Source organism: Acomys minous, assembly GCF_964271855.1.
Source record: "Acomys minous genome assembly, chromosome: 5".
In the NCBI taxonomy this organism is placed as follows: Eukaryota; Metazoa; Chordata; class Mammalia; order Rodentia; family Muridae; genus Acomys; species Acomys minous.
In genome coordinates this window covers 4,035,388-4,049,812 of record NC_140494.1, presented here as the reverse complement: position 1 = coordinate 4,049,812, position 14,425 = coordinate 4,035,388, and the positions used below count along the sequence as shown (strand labels likewise).

The 14,425-nt window shown below is 39.8% G+C and overlaps 1 pseudogene across 1 annotated transcript in view; it reads right to left on the bottom strand.

The window, feature by feature from the left end:
- LOC311598535 (next to BRCA1 gene 1 protein-like) overlaps nt 1-13,532 on the bottom strand; it is a 56,833-nt pseudogene extending 43,301 nt beyond the window's left edge. Inside the window, exon 1 of the transcript XR_014783626.1 lies at nt 13,419-13,532. The product of XR_014783626.1 is annotated as a next to BRCA1 gene 1 protein-like (transcript). The remainder of the gene's footprint in view (nt 1-13,418) is intronic.
- Between the last annotated feature and the right edge of the window lie 893 nt (nt 13,533-14,425).

The window sequence follows — 14,425 nt, the reverse complement described above, 5'->3', positions numbered from 1 at the left end:
CCTTAGTCATCAGAGAAATGCAAATCAAAACGACACTGAGATTCCGTCTTACACCCATCAGAATGGCTAAGATCAATAACTCAACTGACACCTCATGCTGGCGAGGGTGTGGAGAAAGAGGAACACTCCTGCATTGCTGGTGGGAATGCAAACTAGTACAACCACTTTGGAAAGCTATCTGGTGCTTTCTCAGAAAAATGGGAATAGGGCTTCCTCAAGACCCAGCTATTCCACTCCTTGGAATATACCCAGAGGATGTACTACCACACAACAGGGACATATGCTCAACCATGTTCATAGCTGCCTTATTCATAATAGCCAGAACTTGGAAACAACCTACGTGTCCCTCAACAGAAGAATGGATAAAGAAACTGTGGTACATTTACACTATGGAATACTACTCAGCTATTAAAAACAAGGAATTTCCAAAATTTGTGGACAAATGGATTGAACTAGAAATTGTCATAATGAGTGAGTTCACACAGAACCAAAAAGAGCTAAATGGTATATACTCACTTATATCGAGACACTAGCCCAAGGTGTACGTCCCCATGAAAAACTGTACCTACCAGAATAATGGGTAAGAGGGGAGGACATCCTATTGAAACTTTAGGTGTGAGAAGCCTGGGAGAAAGAGGAAATGGAAGGATCCAGTGGGTCCTGGAAAACTACAGGCGAGTCTGGGCCCTGGGGTCCTCCGCAAACTGTGGCAACAGCCAAGGAAAAAATAGGCAGTAAAAACCTTGAACCCCTACCCGGACTAGCCGATGGACATTCTCCACTGTTGAGTGGAGAAGAAGATCTAACTCTCACACAAACTCTGGTGCCCCATATTTGATCATGTCCCTTGGATGGAGATGCCTGGTGGTACTCAGAGGAAAGATAATAGGTCACCAAGGAGAGACTTGATACCGTATGAGCATATTCAGGGGGAGGAGATCCCCCTCAGACACAGACATAGGGGAGGGGAGTAGGGGGGGGAAGTGGGAGGAAGGGAGGGATGGGAGGATACATGGGATGGGCTAACAACTGAGATGTAATATGTATAAATTAATAAAAATGTATTAAAAAAAAAAGAAAATAAATTTGGGGTAGGTTTTGCCTTGGAAAAGCAAAGTAACCTTGTAATGTACATTTGTGTTGATGTTTGAACAGAAAAAGCAGCACGCTTGCAACCTGTAGTTTTCAAAGATGGCTAGCAAAATGGTGGTGTAGCAGATGAGGCCAGAAATTATTCTTTTTTTTTGTTGTTTCTTTTTGTGTTTTTTTTCCTCCTTTATTAATTTATTCTTGTTACATCTCAATGGTTATCCCATCCCTTGTATCCTCCCATTCTTCCCTCCCTCCCAATTTCCCCTTATTCCCCTCCCCTATGACTGTTCCTGAGGGGGATTACCTCCCCCTCTATATGATCATAGGGTATCAAGTCTCTTCTTGGTTATTCTTAAAATAAAATAAAATTCCTTGGATATCCACATGGAAATTTTCTTCAGGAATATATTCTCATTTCTTTTGTGCTAAGTGTATTCTATTGCTCAAAATATCATTATTAAAAGCTAATTTTTAGAATTCTTATAGAGAGCATTCTTTGCTGAACCACTACTATTGTCGATGCCATCCTAGCAGCAAATACAATAATACAAATTCACCTTGACATTGTCCCTGACTTTCCAAATATCATACAATGCGAAACAGTCTATAAACTCTGAATGCCAATTAACTGCCTGATGCTCTATTTCTTGTGTTAATGTGAAGAAAAAGCAAAGTGGAGCATAATACATACTGAGCAAGTTGTATTTGTGTGATTTAGTAAGTGTGAGTGAGTCTTGGTGTGTGTCTATGTGTTTGTAATGACCCTAATGACAAAAAGAGGCCATGGGTTTGAAAACAGTCAATGAAGAGTATATGGCAAGGATTAAAGGGAGAAAAGGGAAGGGGGAGATGATGTAATTCTGTTATAATGTCAAATATTAGAATAAATAAATACATTTTAAAGGTCCTGTGTTCTAGTTTCAATAATAGTCAACCTAATGCAGCTTGGAGTCAACAGAAAAAGACTGTTAGCTACAGGACTTTGCAAATCAGACTTGCCTGTGCGATGTCTATGGAAGATTGTCTTAATTATTAATCTAAACAGCTGGAACTACTCACTGTGGGTTGTGCCATGCACTCAAGAGATGGTCCTTGACTGCTGTGCAAGGAAGCTAGCTAAGTGTAAGTTACCTAAGAACCATCTTCCATGGCTGCCACTGTACTTCTGTACGTATGTGATTTCTTAGTACAAGGTAATGCTGTGTGGGAAAGCAACCAGCATAACCTGTTGGCTGAAATAAAGCCTTTACTGCCCTAAGTTGCTCTTGTCATGGTATTTATTACAGCAATAGAATAAAACTATGATATCATCTTAAAATGATTCAGAAAAATATGCTGAGTTAAATTAATGTGTGTGTGTGTGTGTGTGTCTGTGTGTAAATGACTGGCACAGGGCTAAATTTGAAACTGCAATCAGTTTATTCTTATCACAATTCAGTTTCTGACTCCTCCTGCAGATCATAGGGGGCCCATGCTTGTAGGTTCACACAGACTTCAAGCTGTCTAATCTTTTACAGTCTCATTGAACAGCATGCTGATGTGGCTAACTGGCTTATCAAGGTTAGCCATTCTTCTTGCCACCTTTGAAAAATCACATTCTTAGAGAATTACAAAACCAAGTCAGACACCGTGGGCAGATTTAATTAACCAAATGTCAGAGACCATAGTAGTTAAAAATGACATAAGAGGAAAACACAGTGTAGGACACAACCTTGAAACACTTGTAATTTGTGTGAAGTGTTCTTGTTCAGTGAGTGTACCAATTGGCCTCATGAACAGGTGCAAAGAATTTAAATATTTCTATAAATAAAATATGACTTTTGTTTGCCTGTAATATCTTTGTTGGAATAACATGGAAAGCCACAAAAGGTATATAGGAGCCATTGTTCATTTTGTCTGACTTCTCTCAGATATCAAGTTAGATATTTACCAAGACCCTGTCCATATATATTTCTAGGTACATATTTACATGTTGAATAAGCAATGATCACATACTGAGACTACATAGGAAAAGTGGACCACTGTGGAAAGTGTTAAAATCAGCTATATAGTCTAACTGGACATGGTCACTTAAAACTGGGATGTAAATCAACCAGGCAATTCTATATTTCTAAGCTCATCTTGCTATGGTAAGAAATAGATACATTTTGTGTCATCCTATTTCCTTTATTGTCAAGGCCATTATCAACTATTAGCAATCACCAGTGATTCCTGGAAACATGACAGGGTTTCATTCATCTCTACCCCAGCTCTATCCATGTCTGCTGAGAGGTATGATAAGTTCTTTCCTGAGTCGTACTCTTATTTTATTGAGTTATATCAGTTGCATGACACTTTGCCATGGCTGGTCAAACATTATTAATATAATATTTTTATTGACTTTTTTTAGAATTTCCATAATGCCTCCTGGTCATCCTTCCTTCCCAATCCTCCCACGTCTGCCCCCTGACTCTTGTGATCTTCCCTTCAAAAAAGAGTTAAAAAAAAAAAGTCCAACATGTGTTGTCCATATAGTTTTCTTCAGCAACTCCCGAGTCTAAACTCCCAGTGAATAGCTTCTTAAAACTATGAGTCACACTCAACCAGCACCAGCAGTAGCCCCTATTGTGGGGAGCTACACTTCAGCATCCTTAACACAATGCTTAGGGGTTCTTTTCAATAGCTTTCCGTCTATGTTGTTATTTTATTTTTGAGGTGTGTTTGGGGGCATTGTTACAGAACCCTCTTCTGTCTCTCTTTCTCCACTGTGAGTCTCCAGTCATCAATGCCAATGCAGAAGAAGCTTCCTTGTGCTTTACAATAACAGGAGCATGGAACATGGGCTTCTTCAGCGTGTTATCTGGTGACAGACATCCACCTAGCCACACAGCATACACCACTGACCTCATTATAGTCTCAAGTGGCAGTACAGGCCACAGACACCAACACAGCCTCCAGTGGAAGTCTGGCCTTTGGACATCAACATGGCTTCAGGTAGCAGCACCTACCATGAACATCCTAATGATGGTGGATGTGGTTGGGGGTAACATGGCCCATGGGTATGTGGCTCAGACCAAAAACATCTATATGGCCTTCAGTGATAACACTGACCACATGGGTCACAAACAAAGAACCAGACTTGGCCTTCAGAGACAGCATGCCCCACAAATATCAACATGCCACAGACTAAAGTATAGGCCATACACATGAACATGGCCTCCAGCAGCAGCTCAGGCCTTGGACATGGTTCAGCCTTTCCTCACAGCGTAAGCACCACCCTGTTCCTCCATCCTTCATGCCCTTCAATCTCAAGGTCCTTCAATGTAATGACAAGGGGAGCTGTAGCACATCACTCAGTATACTTTTTGCCTAGACAGTTCTGCATGCAAATACTCACTTCCTCATGTCCTTGGTCTGCCTCAAGGCTCCTGGTCTCTGAAACACCATAAACACTGGACCATAGCAGACACTTCTGTCACAGCCATGCTTCAGGTTTTCATCTTTACTGGCAATGATGCTGGCTCTCCAGCACTGGCTGCCCTTGTGGTCCAGCAGCTGGGAGAAGGAATAGGTTGTGGGGTTGACTAACTGTAAGCACTGGATCTGGGCCCAGATGCCAGCTCAGATGGGTGAGGCTGGCTCTTCCAGGAAGTCGCTATTGAAACTTTTTACTTCTTCTGAACATATAGAGACTTTCGCTGCCATCAATACAGTAAAACAATGTACTACTCTCAAAATGCGGGCTCGCATCATCAAAACTTTCCTGCTAATGAATCCCAACATCCTTCATTGTAAATATGGGTCAAGTATTATCAACTCAACATTTATTGATATTTAGTACGTGTCAATTGTTTCAATTCTATTTTCACTAGGAAAAAATGTTTTAAAACTCTTAAATTAGGAAATTTTGTTCTAATGTTCTTATTTTCTTGGGATTTTACTGTAGTATTAAAACAAATACAAATTTTTAATAATATAATACATGAGCATTTTCTTTTGAATCTGTAGTCAATGCAATTAGGGTACATAAATTACTCTCATCTATGGTATTTCTGATACACTTTATTTATACCAACTAAGAATCTGTATGTAGAATGAACACAGACTGTGTAATAATTTTTGAAAAGTCCTAGTCATTGTCTTCTACAGTGTTCAATATTAAGAAATTAAAGAAATAATCTTTATTAATTAAGGAGTTGGTTAACTATAAAACACATCTAACACTTCACTGTTCCATTTGCTTCCATGACGTCTTTAGTCCTTTATCAACTAACACTCCTAGAAGTCTTGAAACTGGAATTATATTTATCTCTTGCCTTCCTATATTATGTAACTACTGGTCTATGTAATATGTCAACATCCTTATTGAGCTATCTCTACTATCTATCTATCTATTATCTAACTTTGTCTATCATCTACTTATATACCTCTATCAGTTATATATACACAAATAAGCAGACACAGACCAGGAAAAAATAAGTTACTTACACACATGTGCATCATTTCTAGATAAAGAAACCAAGAGACGGAGATTGCAGGTCTTGTTCAATCTCACCCATTCCCTTAACAGATGAGCTATCCTTTAGGGCAGTCCTGGGCTAAACAGGTGTCATTTCTGTACAATGTGTCACTCTCAGCATCAGGCCCAGGATAGATGAATACCAAATGAAAATCTCTCTATTTTCATAAGGAAAAAAAAATAAAAGAAACAAACTGGCAAACAAAACAACAGTATAATTTGTAGGCCATTCCCATGGAATAATCCCTTCAGCTTGCATTCAAATGAAAAAAAATTATTTACATTAGAACAGTCAAATAGTTTAATTCAACAGTGTGATGAATCTGAATATATGACTTAAGGACTAGCATTTACTACAGAGTGTAGTTAAGATGGAAGCAAAAAAATTAATAAACACTAGAAAGCAAAGCTCATTAATCATGAAGTTATTTGTTCTTAATATTTATTTAGACAAATGACTGTTGGACTAAGAATGTGTTAGTCAGACATAAGATCACTCTTATTTAATAAATAAATCATGTTTGTTTTCCATGTTTGCATATGTGTATAAGGTTCCTGTGATTGCGTATATGCTTGGCAAAGAAGCTGACAAAGAAGAATATCAGATATTCCTCGGGTGCTATCATTTTATACCAGTTTTGTGTTTTGGAAACAGGATTTGTCATTGAACTGGGAAGTACTGATTCACCAAGGTTGGCTGCACAGCAAGACCCAGCAGTCTAACTGTCTCTGCACTTCCACCCCCAGATATGGGATTTCAAGCACTTGCCACCTTGTTTGGCTTTCTTTTCTCTTTTATATTATATTGGGATTCAGGAAAACAAACATGAGTCTTCATGATTGCATGGGAAGCACTTTACTGGCTGAGCTATCCATATAGCTCGAATTTTTTTTCTTAAATATCTAACAATGCTGCAAATATCAATTGACTCTGTGAACAAGTGTTCATAATGATCATAGTTGAATGAAAATGATTTCATTTGCTACTCTGAACAAAAACTTAACTGAATAATTAGAATAACTTCTGTGTTTTTGTCCAAAATCTTCAAGTTATTTTCTTGGCAAAACATTTGAAGTGGCTATTGTTAGAGCCTGATTTCTAATTGTAAATGTGGAATGTTTTCATATAAGAATTGTGAAGTGTTACTTAAAAATATCAGTTTTATAACTTGTATAATAATATCATCAGTGACCAATACATTAACCAAAGGAAAAGAAAGGATAAGAAAGTGGGAGGGATATAGAGCAGGGAAGGAAAGACAAATAAGAGAAAGTAGTAATTGAATTTTTATAAAGTTTTTATCTTGACTTTACTGGGAAAATAAACTAATGGAGACTAGCAGAAAACATTGCTTATAGCTTATGAAAATTAATATAATAATCCAAAGTATTGTGTATGTATACACACACACACACACACACACACACACACACACACACACACACACACACATTAGTACAGATATATGTAGCAAAATTGCTGCTCAGAATTGAAATGCAGTTGCACATAAATGTGACTTGTATACCAGGTCTTATTCAGAATATTTATGGATAAATTTTATAAATATTGAGGAATTTGTCAAATTTCAGATTAGACTTGAACAGATGTACCACTCAAGTACTATGAAAATAATAACTGAAAATTATTTTAGGTGGTACGGTAGCAGTCTTGCTAAGGTTGCTTTAGATGTAAAGTTGTTGGGTTTTTTCCAGTTTATGATACTTCACACATTGAACTGAATTGTGTCACTCCAAAAATGTTATATTTGAGGTCCAAGTCCCCAGGTGCCTCCGATGTGATACAATAGAAAAACAGAACCAGGAGAGAAGCCAGTATTGAACCCGAGCTCTTGTCAGATTAGGTGGACCCCCAATCGAGAATAATTATTGCTTTAGAAACAAGACAATAACACTGGACTGTCCTGGCCCATGGGACAAATCAAACAGGGGTCCCTGGAAGAGGGAATGGGGACTGAAAGTGGGGGACAGAGACACAACGAAAATTGAGTCAAGTCCGGAGATTTTGATCAAGACTCATTTTAATGCAGGTAAGTAGACTTTATATAGCAAGGTAAACACAAGCTCCTTTGCAATCTCACTTCACCTAACTCCCAGATAAGAATACAATCCTCTGGGTAGTTCCCTGTAAGAACTTCCCTATTTCTCTGGGTAGTTCCCTGTAAGAACTTCCCTATTTCTCTGGGTAGTTCCCTGTAAGAACATCCCTATTCCTCTGGGTAGTTCCTATAAGAACTTCCCTATTTCTTTCAAAGGTAAACAATCCAAAGATAGCCTACACACAAGACCTCCTTCAGCAAAGGTCAACAACTTGAAGGTCACACCATGCAGCCTAAGCACAGGATTTCTAGCATGGCTTCCCACACATGACTAATTTAGAAGCAAGACCATCAGATGATGATGATGGCAATTAATGCTGCACTGGAAGACAGACATCTTCAAACCACTAGAAACATGAAAGAGAGAGGGAAGTATTCTCATGAAGGTAACAGAGGGGACATGTATCTGTTTACTTGATTTATTCTTTTATTATTCAGAGATATGAGACCATTAATTGCTATTGTCCTAACAGGTGGCATGAGATCTCTCATTACAGAAATTGAACAACACCGAATTTATATAAATACCACATTTAAATAAGATTAAGGAGGGACACTATTAATATAAATACTATTCAAGTATTTGGAATTAATGAAGTTTCTCTATGCCTAGTATTCCTCTATGCCTATTAATCAATCTTAAGCCCTACCAAACTCAGGCTAGTGGGAAACAACTTTGTATGCAGACTTCTTCTGGTTTCAAAATGTTTGGGAAATTGAAAACAGAGATCCAAGATGGCTGTGCCAAGTACACATCATAACTAAACTGACAGGCCTGTTGTGGGCCCCCAAACCCCACATATCTATCTTTCCCATGTGAGACAAGAACCCAGAGTGTGTGAAACTTGTGGGGGCCAAACTCAGATCACCTGGCTAAACCCTGGGAAAACTTCCTGGCTCCTGCTGGTGAGGTCTCAGCTTCAGGCATTCAGGTACCCAAGTGGTCCATCTCTGACCATGGGCAACCATTGTCACTGAGTGGCCCAGGAAATATTTTCAACAAAATCATAGAAGAAAAATCCCTCAATCTCAAGAAAGAGATGCCTATAGTCATACAAGAAGCCTGAAGAACACTAAATAGATGAGACCAGGAAAAAAATCCTCCTGCCACATAATAATCAAAACACTAAATGTACAGAATAAAGAAAAATATTAAAAGCTGCAAGGGAAAAAGGCCAAGTAACATAATAACAAACATATCAGAATCACACCCAACTTCTCAGCAGAGATCATAAAAGCCAGAAGGGCCTGGGCAGACATCTTGCAAACCCTAAGAGACCACAGATGCCAGTCTAGAATACTATATACAGCAAGTCTTTAAATCATCATAGATGGAGAAAACATCTATAGATATTCGACTATAGGACAAAATTGAAATAATATTTATGCTCAAACCAAGCATTACAGAAGATACTAGAAGGAAAACTCCCACCCAAAGAGGCTGACTACACCCCCAAAACCATAGGAGATAAATAGCTTCACTATAGCAAACTAAAAGCAGACAAGCACATAAACACAGTTCCACAACCACCATAAAATTAAAAGGTTCTAATAGTCAATGGTCATTAATAATGGTCAATATCAATGGTCTCAACTCTCCAATAAAAAGACACAGACTCACATAATGGATGCATAAACGGAAATCATCATTCTGTTGCATTCAAGAAACACACTTCAGCCACAAATGGTATAGGCTTAGCTAAGGATCCCAGGCTTTTGGAAACAGGTAGACTCTTGGGAAGAGGAGAGACTGAAGGAGAAGGGAAAAGAAGAAGGCTGTGCCATAGGTTAGGGGGAGGAGAGGCACACGGCTGGCTTGGATGTAGATTTGTCCCAGATGATGATAATTAGCAAGTATTTGGGATTATGGATAGGAGATAGCTTGATAGAAATTATTAGAAACAGATGGCATGGGATACCCGCCCCACTTGGGAAGTAGTTTAGGGGATTAATATCTGCCCTGCCCCAGGTTAATTAAGGCTATTTTAAAATATAACAGGTGTCTGTGTCTTGATTGATTGCTAGCAGGTTAGAAAATGCCATGGTAATAATAATTATAGGCCTGATAATAAACACTATTAGGCCATACTGATAAATTAACCACAACACAGCATCTTCAACAAATGATGCTGATCTCACTGGATGTCTACAAGTAGAAAAATGCAAATAGATACATATTAATCACCCTGCAAAAACTCAAGTCCAAGTGGATTAAAGACATCAACATAAAACCAGATAACCTAAATCTGATAGAAGAAAAAGGGGGGAAAGCCTCGAACTCATTGGCACAGGAGACAACTTCCTAAAAAGAACAACAGCAGCCCAGGCTCTAAGATCAACAATTAATAAGTGGGATCTCATAATACTGGAAAGCTTTGGTAAGGCAAAAAACACTGTCAACAGAACAAAACAATAGCCCACAGACTGGCAAAAGATCTTCACCAACCCCACATCTGACAAAGGGCTAATATCCAAAATATGTAATGAATTCAAGACATTAAACTCCACCAAACCAAATAATCCAATTTTAAAAATGGGGTACAGAGATTAAACAGAGAATTTTCAACAGAGGAAAATGCAATGGACATGAAACACCTAAAGAAATGTAGTCAAAACAACTCTGATATTGATCTTACATACTTCAGTATGGCTAAGATAAAAACTCAAGTAACAGCACATGCAGCAGATATGGAGAAAGATATGGAAAAGGGGGCATACTCCTCCATTTCTGGTGGGAGTGAAAACTTGTACAACCACTTTGGAAATCAATCTGATGCTGTCTCAGAAAATTGGAATAGTTCTACCTCAAGACTTAGCTATAACCTTAGCTATACTCCTGGGGATATACCTGAAAGATAGTCCACTATAGAACAAGGACATTTGCTCAGTCGTGTTGCTAGCAGCCTTATTGGTAATAGCCAGAATCAGGAAACAACCTAGATGTCCCTCAACAGAAGAATTGATAAAGAAATTGTGGAACATTTACATAGTGGAATACCACTCAGCTATTAAGCACAAAGAAATCTTGAAGTTTGTAGGCAAACGGATCCAACTGGAAACTATCATCCTGAGTAAGGTAACCCAGACCAAGAAAAACAAGTATGGTATATATTCACTTATAATTGGGTAATAGCCATATAATATAGGATAACCACAATATGATCCACAAACTTCAAGAAGCTAAATAACAAGGAGGAAGCTAGGGAGACTGCTTAATTCTCATTCATAAGGGCTAATTGAATAGACACTGGAAGCAGTTGAAGAGAAGAAACTGGACAGGAGCCTACCAGACAGGTCCTCTGAAAGCCTCCACCCAGCAGGGCATCAAAGAAGATGCTGATACAGCCAAACTTTGGGGCAGAGCACAGGGTGATTTAGGGAAGAGTCTAAGGATAGAAGGACCTGAAGGGTACAGGAGCTCCACAAGGATAACCAAAAATCTGGACCCACGAGGACCTATTGGAGACTGATGCACCAGCCAAGGGCCATGCGTAGAGAAGACCTAGTGTAAGACCCCCGGCACGGTGGTCTTAACGTGGAGACCCCCACCCAGAACCAGCGAGACCAAGACTTCGGTTGCAACACGCAAGAGGCTTTATTGTAGGGGGACGGGTACCCGGGCGTCTCAGTCTCTGGAGAGGCTGGCGCGCCGAGCGAGTTTTTCGGGGGCCTTTTATAGGGATTTTAGCGGGAAGCGCGGGTACAGAAGCGAGAAGCATAGTTACAGGGCTCTGATTGGTAAATTTAAATGAGGCGAGGTTATGGCCCGGTCATCAAATGGGCTCTAGGAACAGGGGAGTTTACCCATTCCCTGGGCCAGATGGCCGACCATAAATATCTTGTTCGACAAGGACAAACTGTTTCTGTTATCTCAGCATGCTTTTATGTTATCTCAGCATGCTTTTATTTTTCTCTTCTGGGCCCCAGGCCTCATCTTATCCCGGGAACCTATTATTCTAGTCTTGCCTTGCAAGATAGTGTTACTGCTGCTATGCTTGCTATGGCGGGTGCACAGGGGAGGGGGTCTTACACTAGACCCCTGTTCAGATGTGGTCAATAAGCAGCACAGTTTCTATATGAGCCCACAAATTGGGGAGTAAGGGATGCCTCTCACGTGGACCCTGTTGCCCACTCATTGTTCATTTTCCCCTGGTGGGATGGCCATGCCAGCCCAGAGGAAAAGGTTACAGGCAGTCCTGATGAGACTTGATAGGCTGAGGTCAGGTGGTAGGAGAGGAAGGTTCCCCATTTCTGAGGACTTGATGAAAAGGGGGGAGAGAGAAGAGGGAGTGAGGGTGGAATGGGAGGAGACAAAGGAGGGAGGTTCAATCAGGATGAAAAGTGAATAGATTAAAATTTTTAAATGTAATAAAAATACAGAATCATAAAAATAATATCAATTGATACATATTTATAACACCTTTAAAGAAAAGAAATTGCAACCACCTATTTATAGCTCACTTAAGTTAGTTATAACATAAACCTCTTCGCAAAGGAATAATACAAAAGAAAAGATGAACTCAGTAAGTTTATGTCTCTTTGCTTGGTCACATTTATCCTACTACATTCTTCCTAGGTGTCTTTAATAAAAGGCATAAGCAGAATTCATCACTTTTGTGACATCAACAGAGCAGTTTTTTTAGGGTGATACAGTCCCAGAACAATTATTCCTCTCATTGATAAAAAGAATTCTCCAATTTTATTCTCAGTTTTGAGAACTAATTTTTTTGTCCTAGTCTCTCATGAGTGACTACAGAATTTCAATACTGTAGCTATTTGGTTGGGACCACACTAGGAAGAAACAAGCCTCACTATGTCTTTTCTGTCATATCATTGAATTGGAATGCCTTTTTTCTATTTCCTGTAGTCAGCACTGTATCTCAGGCAGTGAGTCCCTGATAGATAAAGTTACAATGAAGGACATTAGTAGATGATAAACATCTATGGTCCAGTGATATTGACTTAAGAGAATATTTAGAATAAACTCATAGAAGATACATTTCAGCCTGATAATATACACACGCTTTTTAAAACAAAAAGTCTAAATCCCCTTTTAATTAAATCTTCCTCTAAAGAGAAGCTTCTGCTCACAAATTTTGTGATCATATTTTATTGGAAAGGAATCCAAGGACACAACCATTTTCAGTTGGAAAAGTACTAAGAGGTAGAGGCAGCTGCCATGGAGTGTACAACCCTGCAAGTGAGATTCTACGCCACATGGAGAAACACAAATGTCAGGTTTGATCCCTAAGCTCAAGGTTACTGTGCTGGGAATGCTTGAGAGGCTAAGGTGGTGATACCCCAGCTCCTGAAAGCTATTGCCCAGTGCTTCTACTTTTGTGCTAATGAGAAACATGGAGTCTAAAGCCAGAGTCTCATCAGATACAGTGACCACAGCTCGGAGGCCCCAGGTGACAGGTGAGCACCCTCAGTGCCTGCTCTCAAAGCTTCAACTCTCAAAACCTTCCTTAATGGCACTCCTTTGAAGAAACTTCATAGCTAAAGCCATATAGCTTAAGTCAATGCATAAAAATATAGCTATGCCACTAGGTTAATAGGTAGCTTAAACAGTTTAGTGTACAAATCTATAAAAAGGTCAGCCTTTGGTGCTGTCTTTGAGAAAAATATGGAGAACAGCCCAAAGTCTGAAATTTGTGTAAATTCAGAGTTGGACCAGCAATTATATTTACTTTTAGAAATTCCACACCAACCTGAAGTTTCTTCTTAAAAACCTCTTTGCCGATGCTGCCCCCATCCAGCAGGAAAGACACCAACACCAGGAACTCTTCTTGCAGCAGTTTTATTCAGGATCCTGGACTACCAGAGTGACCCCAGGAAAAGCTCCCACAGAACCTTTATAGTGTGCCTGGTCCTATCAGAAACTGCCACGTCGTCGCTCCTGGTTGGTGCATTCAGATCACACCACCTCACGCCATGCCTTGTTCAGATCAAGCCACCTCACGCCATGCCTTCAGGCATGCGCATAAGGGGCTTGCCCACTGCACATGCGCATAAGGTTTACTCACTGCGCATGCGCAAAAAGGGGCGCACTGCACATGCTCAAAAGGGGGCGCACTGCGCATGCGCACACGGTTTACTCACTACGCATGCACAAAAGGGGGTGCATTGCACCAGGGAAGCAGCAGGGGGCGCTGCTATCTGTGGCTCTCCACACCTCTTCATATTCCTATGCCATCTGACTTTAGTAATTCTGTTGGATTTTCAATCTGAGTGTCGCTGCACTTGGAAAGTAGCTTGGGACGAATATTTTGAGATATAAATGTTCTATATCTTAGTTGATGTTCAACACTCTCAACATGAAACTGCATATTCTGAAGGAGTCCCCAGTGGCTTTGGCCACCATGATGCCTGTTCTTGTCGTTTCTTTCCGACCTACGCACAAGCTTTTGAAATTCCCAAGCATATTTGTGACTTTTGGCCTTCTGGACATGCCCATGAGCATGTTGTTAGCTGAAACTGAATGTGTAAGTATGTTTATGACAACCTCAATGATGCAACCAAGTGTCGGAAATAAGCAACATAAGAAATGGAAAGTCTTTTAAAAAGTGTATAGAGAGTTTTATTTGCAGGTGAGTAGTTCCTCTCCTGGTTAGCAGCACTCTTCCCATGTGCTTGAGCCAGAGAACGACAGTAGAGGCAAAGAATGCTATAACCTTACAGACCAGGCATGGGGATCTAGCTCCCAAGGAAAAGCTCC